This window comes from Patiria miniata, unplaced genomic scaffold, assembly GCF_015706575.1.
Source record: "Patiria miniata isolate m_02_andy unplaced genomic scaffold, ASM1570657v1 HiC_scaffold_29, whole genome shotgun sequence".
NCBI classification, from domain to species: Eukaryota; Metazoa; Echinodermata; class Asteroidea; order Valvatida; family Asterinidae; genus Patiria; species Patiria miniata.
The window spans coordinates 11,343,004-11,365,097 of NW_024037068.1; the positions used below are offsets into that span (position 1 = coordinate 11,343,004).

Consider the following 22,094-nt stretch of genomic DNA (forward strand, 5'->3'; position numbering starts at 1 on the left):
TGACAAAATTAATGCCAGAATTTACATAAATGGCATTTTCTTTATAGCAACCCAAATCGCTTTTTTCATGATTGCTTAAGTATCTAAAAGAAAAAACTCCCAGCTTTAATATAATACCCAAAAATATAAAAATCCACCGATCTCTTTTTTTTTAAACGGCAAATGTTTTAGGGTTGCAATTTTTGGGTCACCCTGTATTTTAAAAGATATATAAATTGAAACAATACTATTATCGTTCCGGTGTTATGGAATAACTGGTGGTCTCACCTTGAAACTGCTGTGCCAGATCAAGTCGTCCAGCCTTCTCCAAGGCCCCGGCTAAGATGCGTTTATCCAACCATCCACACCGCTGCTTCCACTGGACAAGCATCGTAAGGATCTGATTACTGACGTCATATCTGTTATCTTCTTTAATCTTGAACAGGTCCGCATTAGTGCATTCTAACTCTGTTGCCAGTGCCTCCCACTCATATCCCAATCTCGAGGCAAGCCAACGGAAGCGTTTTTCGTCGTCAATTTCCGACTGTAAAAGAAATAAAAGAAACAAACATAATTTGAAACAAAGTCACGCAATTGACGACAGGAAACATCGCTATAGTGCCTGAGTTAATGGAGAAAAATGAAACATCCGAACAGATCAAAATAGTGGACAAACCGTCCAATTTCCTTCGTCGTGATTCACTAATTCACAATGGAGTATTCTATCTTTCCTTAGTATCGACCAATATAAACTGTCAAGCAGGATACTCACGGCAAGCCAAGAACAATCTTCAGTCATTCCCTTCGTTATGAAACCATAATCTGGCGGGTTTTCTGGGGTAGAAGCAATATGAAACAGTTTTAGTCTCTTTTGCAATGATATGAGACTATTTTGTTACTCCGGCCACTATTCTTTATAATCATAAAGGGTAGTAATTACGGCAAGATTACGGCCATTATTCGTTGTGGGTTCCGCTTTTTTATTTATTATTATTTTTTTTTATGAGGGGGATAATTTTCCAGACCTTATTTATTTCATTACTCATTGTGTTCTTATCACCACTGGGCAATGAAATTCCCATCATAGCAACATGTCCACAGATTGATAATTTATAGAAAATATACGTTGGTTTAACATTGTGGCAGTGTTAGAATTCCTTCCATCGTGGAGTGAAAAACTGCAGCCAATTCGTAGCACATCCCGATGCAGCTGACTCCGCAGACATTCAAACCAATCATTGTATTTGTTGTTCTATTTTGTTTTCTTTAAAAAGTTGAATCAACTTTAGGCTGTACCGAAATAACTAAGACACAAGTTCGAAAGTGACTTGATACCTGCATTAACTACAGTTATTAAAAGTGGTCTTGTCTGGACGTCACGGGGAGTTAGTGGGGCTTATCAAACAATGTGACGGTTTACAATTAACAGAAGCCTCCATTTTTGTTTTTGAAATTTTGACAAGTTTTAGCATTGGCAGTCCTCAAAATGCACATCTGTAAGTGGCATTCATGGACTAGCTTTAAGTGAAGTTTCGACGTTTTTTGTTGTCTCTGAAGAGGCATGATACAACTGAAAGCGATCACACTCTAAACTGTCATTGGTCCAATCCTATCGGAAATCAGGGTTCTACTTGGCTTGACACTTTTCCGAGTCGAAATGACACTTTTGGTCAGGTTTCAGGACATAACAACGCGCCGCAAAAGGTTCAAAGAAAAGTCCTTTTGACCCAAAACGTGTCTGCATACCTGCCCCTTGCAGCTCCTTTCTAATTTTTTTCACAATGTGCTCATCAAGAGATTCCAGCAGACGCTTCACAGCCGTCCTGTCTTGGACGCCACGTGCCCTCTGACGTCCAAAGAAGACCTTTAAGGAATCCTGTGCTTGCATCGAGCTGTGGCCGACATCTGCTAGCCCCACCACCACTCTGGCCGTGTCTCGTTGTTGAGAGAGAGTGCGTACCAACTCCTCTGATAACCCTCCATAATCGCCGTCCGACAACTCTCGCTTCTTGATCTTGGGAACTCGAACGCCTATCATCGCCTCCTAAAAGACAATCAATAAACACACAAGTGTGAGGCCATATCAGTCCATACACTTAAGAACCTATTGTGTTTTTTTAACTTTTGAATACATATAAACGCTGTTTTCGCAAACGTTTATGGACATTGTAGCGCGTTAAGGGGCTCAATTGCATCGAGCTGTGGTCGACATCTGCTAGCCCCACCACCGCTCTGGCCGTGTCTCGTTGTTGAGAGAGAGTGCGTACCAACTCCTCCGATAAGCCTCCATAATCGCCGTCCGACAACTCTCGCTTCTTGGGAACTCGAACGCCTTTCATTGCCTCCTAAAAAGACAATCAATAAACATACAAGTGTGAGGCCATATCAATCCATATACTTTAAAACCTCTTGTGTTTTTTAACTTTTGAATACATATAAACGCTGTTTTTGCAAACATGTATGGACATTGTAGCGCGTTAAGAGGCTCAATGTGGTAGCTTTTACGGTATACTTGCTGCTTCTCTGTTGTTTTCTAACACCATGTTTAACACGAACGTATACACAATAAAACATAGGCCCGACATATTAAAAAAGATTGCAGAGAGAAAAAAAGAACAACGGGAAAGACTTTAGTCAGAAGTCTTCCACCAAAATGTCTGACTTTACTTTTGCCATAAAAGAAAAACATCTTTTTTACACATACGTGCATAAACTCACCTTACATGATGGGCAGATTTCGTGGGCTGCATCCTAAAACAAAACCAAATAATTAAATTGAGGATTCAAGGAGTGAAACATTATTAAACCTTTTTTCTATTCCCATGTGAAGGCGAACATCAATAATCATGAAAATGAAAGTCACGCATCGCAAAGATAACAAGGGCTCATCTTTCAAATAAAACTTATGTGCAAATTGTGGAGTATTTTTTTGAGAAAAGTAAAGTTTATCTTAACGACGTATTCTCTATTTCTCCTGAAACATGGCAATTTTAATTTCCATGTAAGCTTATGAAAATAGTTCAAAAATAATATCCAAAAATATCGACCGGCATCCGATGTATCGCTCGATAATAGTTCGAAAATAAGTCTCGTTTTGTTGCGCATTTAACTAAACTTATTACTGTTATCAGTTCGACTTCCGAAAACTACCAAATATCTAACGAATTACAAGCCAATTTTTCAAAAGCCAATATCTCTCCAAACTTTTAAACTTACTTGTCGGCAACTGTAGCAAGGACTCTGCTCGTCTCTCTCTCGTTTCGATTCTTTCACCTATTTTAAAATGAATTTGTGAAAATAAATACAGGTTTTTTTTATTAGGGGACATGTCAACTTCACAATCATTTGTTGGTAAGCCAGAGAAGCTAAACACATCGATTACCAGATGCTCACCAGTGTCATGTGGACTTAAACTATATTTGGGGGAGACTAAACGTCCTTAATACCGGCAGCTGAGAAGCTGAATTGCAAGGGCCCGGCTATATACACGTACAATGGGGACGAGCCGTCGAGCCGAAGGCATGTGAAGGCGCCTTAGGCATGTGAAGGCGCATCACGGAGCACAGCAAGAAATCGCTAAGTGTTGATCTTTGCTTTACATCTATGTTGATATACCAAAAGGGGGTATAAGCCCCGGATAAAGTTATTTCGGAACTGTTAACATGCAATTTTAATTTTTTTTTCGGTTTCAGCAGAAAAATACCACGGTATGCATTGACAAGTGGCTTTAGATTAAAATTAAGTAAAGTTCTATCTAGAAACAAGTGGGAGCACAGTGGAAGCACTCAGAATAATGTTTAAAAATTACATTACAAAAAGGTTTTTTTTTCAATGAAAATTTCCCTCAAGACATACCTTTGGTGGTATAATGATGAAGTGAGCTCTGTCTCCATTTGAAGCTTCTCCCGTTTCAGTGCTACTCTGGAAAATGGAACTTTCGCAAGAAGGACCTTTGCAAGATGAAGCTTCGTTGACATTTTGGCAATCAAGGTGAAAGGTCACAAAGTCCGCTGGCAACTTCCAGATTCTTTCGATTGGTATAGTCTGTTTCTAATATGCAGAAATGTATCAATTTTAAAATAAAGTTTCCCTTTTGTTGTTTATTTAATAAAAATAAATTTTTAAAATAACAATGGCGATACGTTGTGTAAGCACACGTTGTGTTCGGGAATTGAAATTCAATAGTGAATTCAACCATAAAAACCATTCCTCTTCCGACATTTGCTACCTGAATTTGCAAAAACCTTCACGCCAGCTCTGGTATGGTCTTTTGTCTTTGTATCATTCTCACCTTCATGAATTGTGAACACTGGAGGTTGGCGGTTGTTGTGTGATTAAATGTAAAAGCTGACCCGAATATGATGATTCCACTGTCAAATAGGCTACAGTCTTCAAAATGATAACTTTACAATGAGTCAATCATTTGTATAGATGGCATGCCACATGTAATACAATATACTCCCATGGGCGTCGCCAGGATTTTTTCTAGAGGGGGGCAAAACATTTTTTTGCCAAAAAATGCTTGTATTTCTCAACACATTCTCAATTTAGTAGTTTTAAAGGGGGGCAGGGACATTTTGCCCCCCCCCAACTCATTAAATTTACACCACTTTGTCTTCGCGCCTCTTTTTCTTTTCTTTTCTTTTCTTTTCTTTTTTTTTTTTTTTCCTTTTTTTTTTTTTTTTTTGCTTTTCCAGGGGGGGGGGGGGGGGGGGGCAAGTGCCCCCCTTGCCCCCCCCTCGCGACGCCCATGTATACTCCATCTTAAAGAAAAAATACAACATTTGCAAACATCGAAAATAAAACTACCAAGTTGTACCTTACTAGGATGAAATACCTTACTAGAATGTTGGTAAATGACAGTCTAAAGCATCCTGTAAAATTAGGGCACCTGGTGTGAAGTCATTTTCAAGAAAAAATTGTACTTTTGTATACATTTCCAACGGTGGTCGGCCGACCACCATTGTTTTTCGACTACTGATCCAAATTTACCGGTTTTTTTTCAGTCCAAATTTTGTTTGCTATTGGTTCTATGTTCATGAACTGGTGCAAGCCAGCTAGACTGTTTTCCTTACCTTACAATTACCGGCATTTTTGATCCATTTCATCTTTAGTGGAATCAGGGAACCAGACTACTTGAACATTTTAGTTTTTCTTGGTTTTCCAGCAGTTTCGAACACAAAACTTCAAACATGTCAGTGTAACAATATTCGATCTATTATACTAACCCCCAAATAGTTCATTTCTGAAAATTACAGCAAAAGCCAATAATGTACTTTCCCTTTAAAGGACATGGTTTGGTCACAAATGCTCTTCGCGACAATTGAGATTATTCTGAATCCATGCAACACAGGCAAAGTATCTGGAGTGGTTCGCCTGCGTCTCTATCTTGTTAAACTTCGGTACTGTACGATTTGCCTCAAACAAAGAGTAAGCCATGATAGGAAAATTGACGACGTTGTTCCAGGCCAAACCTCAATAAATGGGTAGTGTTATGCTTGAAATGAACTGCCTGAATTTTGTTTTGTATAAACCAGTTATTTTTACCTGACGCCATTAGTCAGTGGGCTTGTGGTGGCCCATGAGCAATTTTGGGTACATTCTTTGAAACTCTCAGGATCACTAGAGGATACCTCACGAAGTTCAAAACCACTTGATGCCATTTTTTTCTGACCCTTTTGTGGGCGTGGCCATGATTTTAAAAAGTGGGGGGCATCGCGCGTAATTTTTTTTTTTTTAATTTACTTTTCTTTTTCGCATTTGCACAGTTCACCCAAGTGCTACATCACAAGAAAAACAAAATCCACAATTTTGCCTCTTTTTTTTTTGGGGGGGGGCAACATTTTAAAAAGTGGGGGTCACATGTCGCTAACAGAAAATCGACCTGTAAAATGCAATCTTGATGTTTTTTTTTGTGTTTGTTTTGTTTTTGTTTCAATCCATTATAATTTGGCGAGGAAAAAACGTTTACATGTCAACTAATAAATTCTTTGGCTCCCATTTGGGGGGCGTGTCACACTTTTTTTCATAAAAAGGGGGCATACGTGTATTCCAAAAGGAAGCTTGTGAGAGCCCATATGGATTATTGCACATTCTTTCAAACTCTCACAAACACCTATGCCTCCTATAGATGGCATGCCACATGTAATAGAATATACTCCATCTTAAAGGAAAAATACAACATTTGCAAACATCGAAAATAAAACTACCAAGTTGTACCTTACTAGGATGAAATACCTTACTAGAATGTTGGTAAATGACAGTCTAAAGCATCCTGTAAATTAGGGCACCTGGTGTGAAGTCATTTTCAAGAAAAAATTGTACTTTTGTATACATTTCCAACGGTGGTCGGCCGACCACCATTGTTTTTCAACTACTGATCCAAATTTACCGGTTTTTTTTCAGTCCAAATTTTGTTTGCTATTGGTTCTATGTTCATGAACTGGTGCAAGCCAGCTAGACTGTTTTCCTTACCTTACAATTTCCGGCATTTTGATCCATTTCATCTTTAGTGGAATCAGGGAACCAGACTACTTGAACATTTTAGTTTTTCTTGGTTTTCCAGCAGTTTCGAACACAAAACTTCAAACATGTCAGTGTAACAATATTCGATCTATTATACTAACCCCCAAATAGTTCATTTCTGAAAATTACAGCAAAAGCCAATAATGTACTTTCCCTTTAAAGGACATGGTTTGGTCACAAATGCTCTTCGTGACAATTGAGATTATTCTTAATCCATGCAACACAGGCAAACCTCAATAAACGGGTAGTGTTATGCTTGAAATGAACTGCCTGAATTTTGTTTTGTATAAACCAGTTATTTTTACCTGACGCCATTAGTCAGTGGGCTTGTGGTGGCCCATGAGCAATTTTGGGTACATTCTTTGAAACTCTCAGGATCACTAGAGGATACCTCACGAAGTTCAAAACCACTTGATGCCATTTTTTTCTGACCCTTTTGTGGGCGTGGCCATGATTTTAAAAAGTGGGGGGCATCGCGCGTAATTTTTTTTTTTTAAATTTACTTTTCTTTTTCGCATTTGCACAGTTCACCCCAGTGCTACATCACAAGAAAAAAAAAATCCACAATTTTGCCTCTTTTGGGGGGGGGGGGGCAACATTTTAAAAAGTGGGGGTCACATGTCGCTAACAGAAAATCGACCTGTAAAATGCAATCTTGATGTTTTTTTTGTATTTGTTTTGTTTTTGTTTCAATCCATTATAATTTGGCGAGGAAAAAACGTTTACATGTCAACTAATAAATTCTTTGGCTCCCATTTGGGGGGCGTGTCACACTTTTTTTCATAAAAAGGGGGCATACGTGTATTCCAAAAGGAAGCTTGTGAGAGCCCATATGGATTATTGCACATTCTTTCAAACTCTCACAAACACCTATGGACACCTCAGCAAGTGAAAATCTGCTCCATCCTACTCCCCCCCCCATTGGCCATTAAAATGGCAGCCGTTTTTAACATATCTGGCATATTGTACACATATATGTACAAATGGACAAATAATCAATTTTATGAGACATTTATGTTTTTATATACAGTGAAATCTCGATAAAACAAACGTTGAGAGAATGGGCTCAAAATGTGAGCTAAGCTGAGTTTTGAGTCAAGCAGGGTTGTATATCACTGTTATACAACTGAAGGGAATAATTAGTCTTTGTTTGACTAATAACAGGAGGTTTGATTTATCAGAGGTTGACTTGTTGAGATTTCACTGTAGTTTATTTTGTCCTGACAACAATGCTTGTTTTATAACATACAAACTGCAATTTATTTATCTTCACTTCATTTATAAAAATGATATTATGAAATGTGGTACTCGATCATTGGAAACAAAGTTTGAAAATTACAAATTGCAATATTAAGAGTATAACTTGCCAAACTTAGGTGATTTAGTGAATCCTACATAAGTCACTTGTAATTTGACAACATATTTGGTATTTAATATCCATGACGTTATTTAGTAATAGAAAAGTGTGAGACTATATTGTCCATAGTTTCAAAATCCAGATCTGGATGGATAAGGCCCAAAAAAAAAGTCTCCGGTTTCTTGTATGGAGCTTGCCCAAAAAGTGGTGCGGCGACGGGGCTTTTTTTTTTTTACCTGATTTTTTTGCTTCAATCAATGTCGGCTGATGACTGCAAATGGTGTCCGACTAAACTTAGTGCAAATATATGGGAGTCCAGAGAGGCCACATAAAGCTTATTCTCGACCATAACCCCATCTAAAAATACGTTAAAATTGTGCACCAGCAGGATTCCAGTCAAACCAGTGAGTTTGGCGGTTTTGAGACATCATCTTTCATTGAAAAAAAAACTTTTTCATTTTGCCGACGCGCATGGCTACAGCGACGCGCGCATACCAGAAACCGGAGACTTTTTTTTTTGGCCTTACACAACATTTTTGTGTGTATCACAGTTTTAAATATGGCATATCACTGAATATATATATCATTAATATAATTGGTGCCATACTTTAAGATTGGTTATATCAGAAGGAAAACTTGATATCCCAAGCTTCTGTCAAGAGGTTTGCCTAATTTTTGAGTTTTTCGCTTTGGAAAACCATGCTGGAATGTTAAGGTAAAGGATTTGTAGTTACTAAAATACTTTTATAATTTGAACTAGTCACATGCTTTTCTTGAATCTTTGGGGCGCCAGGTTGGCGCTTGGGGAGAGGTTGGCTCATTGGTTACTTTCCTCGCCTTTCATCGCTGGGTTCGATTTCTGCCTGGGCCTTCATGTGGATTGGGTTTTCAGAAACTATTGGCAATATAGTCATCAAAGTTTCAGCCTAAGATATGTTTCTCTACTCGGTGGCTACAAATCCTTTTGATATATTCAATCTTGAAGTACATCATTTATGGTGATATGCCAAATTTAAGACTGTTAAGTGAAACAAATCTTGTGTAATCCATCCAGATCTGGATTCTGAAACTATTAACAATATAGTCTTACACTTTTCTATTACTAAATAAGGTCATGGATATTAAATGCCAAATGTGTTGTCCAATTACAAGTGACTTATAAAGGATTCACTAAATCACCCATTTTTGATAATTTTTACTCTTAATATTGAACTTTTGTCATTTTCAAACGTTATTTCCAATGACCGAGTACCAAATTTAATAATATCACTTTTATAAATGAAGTGAAGATAAATACATTTGAAGTTAAAAAGCCTATTGCAGTTTGTGTGTAATAAAACGAGGTCAACATTGTTGTCAGGACGAAATAAACTACAGTGAAATCTCAAAATGTCAAACTGTTGATAACTCAAACCTCCTGTTAAGTCAAAAAAGGACTTTATTCCCTTCTATAACAGTGATATATACAACCCTGCTTAACTCAAAACTCTGCTTAGCTCACATTGGAGCCCACTCTCTTGAAGTTTGAGTTATGGAGATTTATATCAAAACTTAAATGTCTTTCAAAATCGATGGACAATTTGTATGTGTACAATATATGCAAAAAAAGGCTGTCATTTTAATGGCCAATGGGGGGGGGGGGGGGGGGGTGGAGAGATAAATAGGGTGGAGCAGTTTTTCACTTGTTGAGGTGTCCATAGGTCTTTGTGAGAGTTTGAAAAAATGTGCCATCAATCCATAAGGGCTCTCACAAGCTTCCTTTTGGAATACACGTATGCCCCCTTTTTAAGAAAAAAGTGTGACACGCCCCCCAAATGGGAACCAAAGAATTTCTTAGTTGACATGTAAACATATTTTCCACACCAAATTATAAGGGATTGTAACAAATACACAAACAAAACAAAAAAGCTCAAGATTGCCTGTTACAGGTCGATTTTCTGTTAGCAATGTGTGCCCCCACTTGTTATAAAAGGTTGCCCCACCCCCAAAAGAGGCATAATTGTGGAATTTTTTTTCTTGTGATGTAGCACTTGCGTTAACTGTCCAAATGTGAAAAAGAAATGTATGTTTTTTTAATAATTTTTTTACGCGCGAAGCCCCCCACTTTTTAAAATCATGTCCACGCCCACAAAAGGGTCAGAAAAAAAATGACATCAAGTGGTTTTGAACTTCTTGAGGTATCCTCTAGTGATCCTGAGAGTTTCAAAGAATGTACCTGAAATTGCATATGGGGGGGGGGTCATTTTCGACCATAAGCCCACTGACTACATACTTCGACAATGGAAGTTGTCCTAGGAAAGGGTCTGATCTGCAGGTAAAGGTACATACAATCACGCAGAAAATATGGGTAAACAGATATACCTACCCCCTGTAAACAAGGAATTGCCAGTTCCCAGCCCTCCTTGATGTTCTCGATCTCAGCGTGGACGTCTTCTGATCTGCAAACTGTCAGTAATTTGGAAGCTTCCAGCAGCTTGGAGCCCATTTCTTTTTCCATCTCCATAACATTCTGTGCCACGTAAATAAAGCATGGATTTTGCAAGTAATGTTCAAAAAATCATGTTCAATCATTTTGCTACCTATGCATTACTTGTCAGCTTGAAAAAGTACACCTTATACACATTTACCTCAGTTTTTACCTTGTTTTTAAAACATTGCACAATGCCACGGTGCTCTCTTTAACTCATACGAAAATAATACAAAGAGTTGAAATACCTCTCTTACAACTGGTTCATCGTTCCAGAGGCGAAACCGGAAGCTATAACGACCATCAGACGGATCAAAGGGGCTCCCAAACACTCCAGCCTTCATTATCTTGGTGCTCGTTGCGGACGGTTTGCCAACTAGAGCTGCCCCTGTGAAATGCTTGATCAGGAGAACGACGGTCTTGTCTTTAGTCGATACCAACTCGCCGTCAACACCTGCAGCTAGAGTCTTCCATGTTTTGAGCGAGCCATCATCGTCATTGCACAACTGTGCACGCAGCTCCCATCCGCTTTCCTCCTTTGCAAAGTGCGGGAAGGACAGCACCACGCTGTCCAGAAACTTTAGACCTGTTGGGCCGCACTGGATCATCGGTGACAAGACACAATCTGACGGATCGATCCCGTCAACAGGTGGCGCATTAGGGTTGACGTAGATGTACACCTGCTGTAGTCGACCTTTGGGAAGTGCGCAACGAGGGATGTACAGGTGGACATTGTACTTGTCCAAGGACAGGCTTCCACCATTATGGTCAAAGTAACCGATTGCAATGTACGGCAACTGAAAGGTGTTATCCTTCAGTGTGTCTTCGCTGCAGTCTTTGGCGAAGTTGTCGTGTTCGTGAAGGATCCTCTTTAGGTGTGTTGCCGGAGTGGGTGGGCTGCCTGTAAACAAAATCAGGATGCAAGTTACACTGTAAACAAAACATTGGTTAGAGTCAATGCAAACCATCAAGAAAACTACTCGGAATGGGTGATTGAGTGGCCTTTAAATCATGAGTTTACGTAAAGGTTTGCTGCCTCCACTACTAGGAAGTTCTCAAAAAAATGCTGAATTACTATAGTTTCCTACTCATCTTGATTGTAAACATTCAAATCTTAACACATAGACAGTGTCATATAATTTTAACGTAAAACACACTGCATATTCCTACAAATTTGACGTATACTAATTGAGCTGGGGTGAAATGTGACGTGAACTATTTCGAGCTGGGTTGAATTACATTATCCCCAGATGATTTATGTCTACACACCTTGAAGTTTCCTTTTTTTTTCTGGAGGTGATTGTACAACTGATGATGTCTCTGCTTGAAGAACGTCCTGCGGTTTGAAAGAGTAAAAGCGAGACACTTCAAATATCTGTATTTTGGTATATTTTTTTTAGAAATCAGAACAATGTGATAAATGAATAAAGGTCGTATGCATCAGTAAAATTATCATCGGCAATGCCAACTTCTATGCAACAATTTATAACTACGTTCTCAATGACATGCGTTTGAAGATATGAATATGAAATCATGCTTTGGATTGTTTACTTATACCGTGTACTATTTCAAAGGTCTGGTTGAAAGGAAACAATCATAATGTCTTACCGTTTGCGAGAAAAGACAATAAAAGCCCCGGTTGTTTACATCGGACGCGACGGAAATTTGTGGCATACCCACGCAGGTTTGTTTATGATGTAAATCGAGGATTTTCACATTGTTCCTCTTCCCTTTTCCTTTGTTTATACTTTGTTTTTGCAACAGCTCTCATTGGTTTTGTACTATTCATCGATGATTTGCACGTGTGTGTCCTCAATTTACACAATAAACAAACGCGTTGTGTGTGTGTGGTACATAATAAATGTACGCACTTTAACACACACAAACGTAAATTCTCACAAATCCACACACGCTTACGTAGGCAAAGAAGTGGGGTACTTCCTTTGTTTTCGTGTACTAAAATTTTGCAACGTCGCACACTTAGGCAAAAAAAAAGTCTCCGGTTTCTGGTATGCGCGCCCGTCGCCGTAGCCATGCGCGTCGGCAAAATGAAAACGTTTTTTTTTTCAATAAAAGATGATGTCCCAAAACCGCCAAACTCACTGGTTTGACTGGAATCCTGCTGCTGCACAATTTTAACGTGTTTTTAGATGGGGTTATGATCGAGAATAAGCTTTATGTGGCCTCTCTGGTCTCCCATAATATTTGCACTAAGTTTAGTCGGGCACCATTTGCAGTCATCAGCCGACATTTAAAGGAAAAAAAACAGGTAAAAAAAAAAAAAAGCCACGTCGCCGCACCACTTTTTGGGCAAGCTCCATACCAGAAACCGGAGACTTTTTTTTTTTGGCCTTATGTCAAAATGCTCTTATTTTAGCCAAAGTTAATTTTCTGGGCTGAAATTCGGACTTAATATCCCTTTTCTAAAACTCTTCCATTTGCAACGAATCAACCCACCTTGAAATGCGTAGTTTTCGAGTAAAATCCATATATCTCTTTCGTGAAAAACTTGTGGGGTACCAAAACGCTACCCCGCAAGTCGGTGGGCATTCCTTGTGGGGTACCTCCCACTGTTCCGGTACCCCACAAGGCAGTGTTTGTACACGCATGTTGCTTCTTACACATCCACAGAGTGCGAAACACTGTGAGACTGGATCAAAACTAGCACTGATGAACAGCTCGATTTTTCGGGGACAAAATTATGAACAGCAGACTTTTTACTTAGAGCACAGACTAGATTGTAACAAAAAATGCCAACATGATATCTTGAATATTTCCTCCATTCCTCCCTTTTTCTTGTTTCAAAAAGCTTAAATTAAAAGGTTTTCTTTTAAGTTAAAAATAAAACACCCGCATTTTGGAATGTTGGACTTTCACACTCAGTCTTTGGTTGCATTAAATCCTAGTAAATGTTATAGTCTATTTGTGACAAATCTTTACCGTTTGTTCTCGGTCTTTCTTTAACCAGAACTGTATGAATATTAAAGCGGGAAAGGCAAGGGGTTGCGTCGATTAGCCAAAAAAAGTGTCTTTACTCCAATTCTGATTTAATTACTTCAGTAACTAGCATTTTTTGTGACTGTCCCCTCCCCCCCGATGATTCCACTGAAGCCCCTGTCACATTTTCGCGTATCCTAATTCCTTATGAGTTCCTTATCAAAAATTTTCAATACGCAGCCGTACGATCAAAAACGTCTATTTTTTTTGATTACTTTGACTTATGTGCGACGCACATCTAGCGAACAAGTAACGAATTCAGCGCATCCACTGCGTATGAGATGCGTATGAGTTGCGTATGCAGTGCGCAAGTTCGCTATTTGTGCGTTTCTCATAAGTTACGAATAAGTACAATGCGCTGCCCGCTCGCAGGACGAGCGGTTCTAATTCGTGCAATACGTCGGCATTCGATATGAGTTCGTTTAGCGGGCATAGAGGTCAGCGTATTGCCGCGTATGAACGGCTTATCCCACTTGAACACATAGCGTACTCGTACCGCGCTCGACCGATGCGGGACCGATACGCTGCGTATTTATAACATATGACCTGCGTAACAGCGTACGCAGCGTAGTTTTGTGCATGCCCAAAACTATCCAGCGTACTGGGCCGTACCATGCGTATGCCTGCGTACAAAAACCTTACACAAAACGATAGAGATGCACATGAGGTGCGTATTGTGCGTACGACTGCGTATGAAAAAAATGTCAATGCGCACCTCATAAGGAATTAGGATACGCAGAAGTGTGACAGGGCCCTAAGTCGCTTGAGCAATTGTTCCAGAAGACGGAGTCAAAAGGTGTATCCGACATCCTTCGAATATTATTCACTGGCCCGTGACAAATACTGATCGTGTCATTCAATACAGAAAATCTGCTGCCCTCTGAAACCGTAAATGCATCAATGTTATTGATAAATAGCAAAACCGGGAACCAAACTTAAGAACACCAAAGTAGGCAAAGAAAGCGAATTGTACACTTATCGTTGGCTTTGTCATCCGAAACTACCATGTAAGGGAATGAACATTAATTGAAAGTACTGTTGTACAATCGTGTGTCTTAAGTACAACAAAGCCGGGAAAATGTGATTTGACATGACTTTTGAATGAATACAAATCAGACATTAATTACATTGTATCTACCTCAGCATATTCGTGGACAAAACAAATAACCTATGAATGCAAAGGAAAATTGATGTTTTAGACTGAAAATCACTCTCATTTTCGAGTGAAATAGTCTGAAAAAAAGAAAGAACCACGTTAGTCGAAGCTCGAGTGCAAACTCGATCTTTACGATTAAAGAAATTTCACTCTAAAACGTCTAGTCCCTAGTTTCCGACTGTGGGAGTGAATCTTATTCACTATAGAATTTAGAGAGAAGCTTCCTGAATTACTATTACATCGTATTAGTATTAAAGAACAACAGCAGACGTTTTAATTGTCTTAAAGAATGGAAAAATTCAGACAGAAAACTCCATAACCGAACGAAAACAGAAATATCAAGACAATATCGATCATTTTGGCGTTCGTTTGGCAGTTTTTGGGCTTTCATTCAGTCTGCATGTGGTTGCATTGAATCTCAGTTAATCTTAGAGTCTGTAAACCCTACATTTGTTACAATTCTTTACTGTTTGTTCAATTTTGGGGGTTGAATTTGTAAAGTCTTTGTTTAAGTGATAACAATTTAAGTTGCGGCCCACACGTTGAATACGGGAAGAAAGCAGTTTCCTCTAGACTAGGTATGCTAAATAGAACCCGCGACTATATCTCCAAAAGCAGTCTGCAATCTCTTTTTGTTAGCTTAGTTATGCCATCTTTCGATTATTGTAGTAGGCCATACTGCATGGGGAGGAAGGTACACATCACACGACAATATTCTTAATAAATGTCTGAAAAGAGGCGCACGGATAATGCTGAAGTGTGCATTCTTAACTCCTTTAGCTGATAGGTTTGCTAGTCTTAATTAGATGTCAGAAATGTAAGAAATGTAAACAGGGCTATTCTCTTTGACAGAAAAAATAAGTAACAGAGTTAATGTGTAAACAGAAAGTATCAAAACAGTCTCGACGATTTTGACCCGACGACATTCGTTAGAATGTTGCCTGGACTGGGTACTCCGCCTGTGGTTGCTTTGAATCTCAGTGAAACTGTATAGGTATTTGGTACACTCTAAACAACATTTTACCGTTGATAAAAATATAAATACATTTGAGTGAGAAAAAAATCGTTATTTTGCACAAAGTCGTTGTGAACAAACGAAGATATTTTTGCCGATTCAGTAATTAAACTGAGATATACCATACCGAAGTTTTTGTTACCGAAGGAAATTAAACTTAACACACTTTTTTTTCTGTAAATGTGGTGCAGCATCGAAATGTATCGTCTGCAATCTCTAAGCCGATTGACAGTGAACATATTCATTCGTATTAATGCGTTTAATAATTGTCGACAAGGTCAAAAGAGCATTCCAAAATAAATCACTGAGCGGCTCTTCAAAATACTTTCAATTATTTACCAGACCACGTTATTAATAGGTAGAGAAATACTGCTGCATTCAGGAATTAGGTAAATGCTGTTAGTGTTAATATTATAATAGTGTCAAAAAATCCGCCAGATATGGCGAAAAAGCGATGCAAACTTAGGAACTCCAAAGTTATACCAGGGAAGGCGAATCGTATACACTTACCGATCTCTGTTCGTCCGGGAGCAGTGAGGAAATAAAAGAGAATGGGAATAATATTAATTGAGAATCATTCTATTATAAAATTGTGTGCCTAAAGTAAAGAACTATGAAACAAAATGTCATACGATTTGATCATTTTAACTGGATTGAAACGTCAAAAGGTTTTAGAATGGAGTGGAGTGGAGTGGAGTGATATTTCATGGCTGGCTCGGTATGAGAGGTTTTTTTTCCAGTAAATTAACACTAGTTGAAGTGGCGTGTATATACAAGTTTTATAGTGAACCGATATTTCCAGACAGAGACAACTCTCTAAATTCCAAAGTGTGAAATTAGGGACTAGATGTTTTAAAGTGAAAATCACCCTCATTTTCGATTGAAATAGTCTGAAAAAAAAAACAAGAACCACGTTAGTTGAAGCTCGAGTGAAAACTCGATCTTTACGATTGAAGAAATTTCACTCTAAAACGTCAAGTCCCTAGTTTCCGACTGTGGGAGTGAATCTTCACTCGAATGGAGTGAACTTTCACTCGTTGGAATTTAGAGAGAAGCTTCCTGAATCAATACTACATCGTATTATTATGAGAGAACAACAGCAGACTTTTTAATTGTCTTAAAAATTGAAAAAAAAATAGACAGAAAACGCCATAACCGAACAAAAACAGAAATATCAAGACAATCTCAATCATTTTGGCGTTCGTTGGAAAGTTTTTGGGCTTTCACTCAGTCTGTGGTTGCATTAAATATCAGTTAATCTGAGAGTCTGTAGGCCCTACATTATTTTGTTACAGGTCCTTACCGTTAGTTCTGTTTGGGGGTAGAATCTATAAAGTCTTTGTTTAAGTGAAAGGTAAAACATCGATATGTTATGAATTATTTTCTAATGAATTAATGAATTAATTTACTGAAGAAAGAAATTTTCCTGAAATTCAACTGAACCCGCTTTTTTTTTTTTTATAAATATCTGATATTTGGTTCAGTAGGTGAATTGTTTGCGTTTTTAAAGTTATGGTTTCCTTTACCATGCGCTTGCAAAATGTTTGATTTGTGACTTGAAAAGAAATGCAAACTAGTTGAATGTGGAATTATGTCAAACAGAATTAATGTGTAAAAAGAAAACATCAAAATAGTCTGGATGATTTTGACCCGCTGACATTTGTTAGAATGTTGCCCGGACTGTACTCCGCGTGTGGTTGGTTTGTATCTCAGTAAAGCTTTCTTTCTGTAAATACGTTGTTTTGGTGCTGCATGGAAATGTTTCGGTTGCAAGTTCAAAGCCGATTGACAGTGAATATCGTCTTTCGTTTTAATGCAAATAATAATATTGTTCTGCACTACAAGGTAAAGAGGACATCCTAAAATAAATCACCGAGAGGCTTGTCAAAATATTTGTAATTATTTACCAGACCGCGTCATTTCTAGATAGAGAAATACTGCTGCATTCGGGAATTGTGTAAATGCTGTAAGTGTTAATATTATAGTAGTGACAGAAAATCTACCTGATATGGCGAAACAGCGATGCAAACTAAGGAACTCCAAAGTTATATCAGGGAAGGCGAATCGTATACACTTACCCTAGGCTGCGAATGTTCGTCCGGGAGCAGTGAGGAAATAAAAGAGATATGAGAATAACATTAATTGAGAATTATTCTACTATGAAATTGTGTGCCTAAAGTCAAGAAATATGAAACAAAATGTAATACGATTTGATCATTTTAACTGGACTGAAACGAAAGGGTCAAAAGAAATTCAACCACACCAACTTTGCGGGAAGTAATTCATGACTCGCTCGATATGAGAGTTTTTCGGTAAACTAAATGAACACTAGTTTAAAGTAGAGTTTAGCCTTGAAAGACATCAATTGAAAAGAAACATTGCAGCCGTAAGATGCAATTCCACAGTATACAAGTTTGGCAGTGAACCAATATTTCCAGGCAGAGAGAAGCTTCCCGAATAATTACTACTACATTAAATCATTATTCAAAAAAAAGAACAACAGCAGACGTTTTGCTTGTTTTAAGAAGGAATACATTTTAGACAGAAAACTCTTAACGGAACGAAAACAGGAATAGCAAGACGATCTCGATAATTTTGAATTAATGGCGTTCGTAGAAGTGTATTGGTGACTTTTACTCAGTCTGTAGTTGCACTGAATATCAGTAAATTTTAGAGTCTATACATTTGTAAAAATTTTTTACCACTGAGAAGGAAATGAAACTTGAAAACAAAATGAAACACCACTTTTCATCCTTTCCCCTTTTTGGGGGTTTAGGCTAAATACCATGATTGTGTCTGGTGGTTAAATCTGTAAAGTCTTCATTTAAGTGAAATGAAATGCACCAGTTTGTAATGAATCACTTGTTTTTACGAAAACAGAAAGATTCCCCAAAAGTAATGATTGGTAGGAAAAAAACCCTGTTTCACCAGGAAATGTTTTTTTTTGTAAGAAATTCAACTGAACCCGCTTCGTTTGTAAATATCTAATTTTTGGTTTGGTGTATGGATTTTGGATGGGTATAATGCTTTTGCTACTGGACAGTAAAAAATTAAATCGAGTTGTATCCTTTACAAAGTGAGTTTTTCTTTTACCGAAAATCAACTCTTTTAAACGGATCGGATGAGTTCTATTGACAGTTGAACTAAACGTTGTAAGTATAAAGTAGCGTTTGGTTTTGTATCATATTATGTCAAACAGGCAATCTCGATTATTTGGACCCAAAGACATTCGTTTGAATGTTTGGGGATTTAAACTCAGTCTGTGGTTGCTTTGAATCTCAGTAATGAGTCTCTGTGAACAAAACAAATGACAGGTTAAAAGCAAACTGGAAATTAATTTGAAAAGGACAAAAGCAGACTTTTTCACTTGAAGAATAAAATGCATCGTTAAAACATTCCAACATGATTGTATCAAATAACTCAATCTGTAAAGTGTTCCTGTAAGTTGAAAAATAAAACACCACACTCTAAAAACTGTGTTGAGCAATTGAACACTATCTTGCTATCAATTTGTAAACATGTTTAGATGCTAAACATTATGTGTCCAATTCCTAAACATTAGTGTTCACTAGCTTAACACTATCCATCCTCACAAACTGATAGCAAGAAAGTGTTTAGAAAATTGCTAAACACAGTTTTTGCAGTGCACTAGTTTGGAAATGTTGTTGAGACTTTCACTCAGTCTGTGATTGCGTTGAGTGTCATCAATCTGAGAGTCTATTCATTTGCATAAACACATCTGTACTTATTGTTCTGTCATTTTCTTTAACCAAAACTGTATGATTAATGAACCGGGAAAGGCAATGGGTTGCGTCGATTGGAAAAACAAACTGTTTTACTCAACTTCTGATTTAATTACTCTAATAATAAAATAATATTAATAATAATAATAATTTGGGAGGCTAATCAACCTTACTCGCAGCTGGTATGCTAAATTGCGAAGGACGCGGATACATTGTGGTCGGTCCGCTGACACGTAATGGTGGCTATGGCTGCTGGCCACATCGACCCATATATGACCACGGAGCACAGCCTGAGATCGAAAGTGTTTGATTTTTCCGGAGGGAGGAAAACCGAAGGGCCCGGAGAAAAACCCTCGTGGCACAGGAGAGAACCAACGCACAACTCTACTCACATGTGATCCGCGGCCAGGATGCGAACCGTGGTCACCTTGGTGAGAGGCGAGCGCTTCATGCACAATCCACACATGCCACCCAAATAACTGAAAATTGTTTGTGGCCGTAGGCCCCCCCCCCTAATGATCTCACATAGGCGCTTGAGCAATTGTTCCAAAAGAATTAGGAGTCAATAGGTGTATCCGACATCCTTCAGATATCATTCACTGGCCCTTGACAAGTACTGATCATGTCATTCAATATAGACAATCTGCTGCCCTCCGAAATCATATAGGCCTCAAAGCTAGAAATCGAATCGTACACTTTTTCATTCAAAACGTACCATTTAACCCTCGGAGCAGAGTGACCAAAAAAATAACACCGTGGAACCACATGGAGAATTTTATCACCACACTGTTTCTAGGTCAATAACCCCCTCATGCACAAGATATAGGCAGGTCACATGGCTTTTGTGTGGGCCAGGATTGTTTACGACCTGTCTGAACTCTGGGCGGCACGAGGGGTTGACACAGAAAGATCGAGGGGTTGACACAGAGAGATCGGTGGCACAAAGGGATTGGCCACTTAGATCTCCATTTACTGCACAAAGCCATTAGGCGCTTCTTACTCTGCAGTAGTTAAGGCCTGGCTAATGGGAGTCTACAGGCTTGTGGTGTATATTAGGGGTGAGGATTACATGGATCCTTGGCCTTATTGGCCCATTGAAAAAAAAGTAATGCCTTTATGTGGAAAATGTGGAGAATTTTATCACCACGTGGCTTCTCCGAGGGTAGGAATAAAACAAAATGAAAACATTAATTGAAAGAGTATTGTAATACAATTGTGTGTCTAAAAGAAAAGGAATACCGGAAAAATGTTATTGGATTTGACTTTGGAACGAATGGAAATCAGACGTTAATTGCATTGTATCTACCTCAGCTTCTTCGTGAACAAAAAAAATGATCAATGACTGCAAAGAGCAAAAAAATCTCAGTAAATTAATAGTAAGCTGCATATTATTTTGATTGATGAACAGCACGCTTTTTATTGTCTTTGAGAAGGAAATAGCCCTTTTTTAAAAATGCAAAGATAACATTTCCTCCTTTCCTTTTTTGGTTTAGGCTAAGTTACCATCATGATGATTGTATCTAGTGGTTGAATCTGCATGGTCTTTATTTAAATGAAAAGTAAAACACCAACTTGTATTGAATTAAATTGTTAACAACAATAGAAAGATTGCCGGAAGCAAGAATTGCTTCAAAATAAAACGTGCTACAGCAGGAAATTATTTTGGAAAGAAATTCAACTGAATCGGCTCTGTTTGTAAATATCTGATTTTTGGTTCGGCAGGTAAAATTGTTTCCTTTTTTAAAGTTATGGCTTACTTTCTTTCTGCTTGCATATTGTGTGTGTTCTGAATGAAAAAAAAATAGTTGAAGGTGGAACTAGGTCAAGGAGATATGCAGAATAATGCTTTATTGTATTTAAAAGTAAGAAAAATGCGAGTTGTATCTTGTACATTTTACTTATTCACGGAAGATGAAACCTCTTACACGGGTCGGCTGAGATCTCTAGACAGTTCCAACTTCAATAACAAAATTCAACTGAACCCAAATTTTGGAAAATATATTGGGGGGGGGGTGGGTGTTTACAATCCCCAAAACAATTGTATCAAGAAGCTAAACCTGAACAGTTTTCGGGTAAGTTAAAAACTAAAATACCCCGGGTTTTGGAAAGTTGGTAATACTTTCACTTAGTCTGATGTGGTTGCATTGAATCTTATTAAATCTTATAGAGTCTATTTGTCTCGGTATTTTTTTTTACCAGAACTATAGGAGTAATGAACCGGGAAAGGCAATGGGTTGCGTCGATTGAAATTCAGGTTGTCTTTACTCCACTTCTGATTTAACTACTCAATTAACTGACAATCGTTTGGATTTGACATTGGAACGAATGGAAATCAGACGTTATTTACATTGTATCTACCCCAGCTTCTTCTTGAACAAAATAAATGATCAAAGACAATGAAGGAAATAAAACTCATTAAATTAAAAGCAAGCTGGGCATTTTTTTGAATTGAACAACAGCAGGCGTTTTACTTGTCCCGGAGAAGGAAGTGGGATTTAAAACAAATGCAAACCTACAATTTCCTCCTTTCTTTTTTTCTGGTTCAGGTTAAATTACTACGACTGTATCCAGTGGTTGAATCTGTTAAAGCGATTTGTGTCCTTTACACAGTGAGTTGTTTTCACCGAACATCAAACCTTTTTAACTAGTCGGCTGAGATCTCTAGACAATTGCAACATCAACAAAAAAAATTAACTGAACAAAATAATTGTTTTTTTAATTATTTCATTTTCGGTTCGGTATGAGAGGTTCCTCTTTCCGGTAAACTTAATATCGTGGTTTAAATTGGATTTTCGTCCTGCATCACATTAAGTCAAATTTAAGCAATCTCGAATATTTCAACCCGACGACATTCC

General features: G+C 38.1%; 1 long non-coding RNA gene across 1 annotated transcript; it reads right to left on the minus strand.

The window, feature by feature from the left end:
- Positions 1-2,227: 2,227 nt before the first annotated feature.
- LOC119735648 lies at positions 2,228-3,254 on the minus strand. The gene is made up of 3 exons (XR_005272199.1): positions 3,196-3,254; positions 2,698-2,730; positions 2,228-2,324 (listed from the first exon to the last, which is right to left on the minus strand). It is a non-coding gene; the product is annotated as an uncharacterized LOC119735648 (long non-coding RNA).
- Between the last annotated feature and the right edge of the window lie 18,840 nt (positions 3,255-22,094).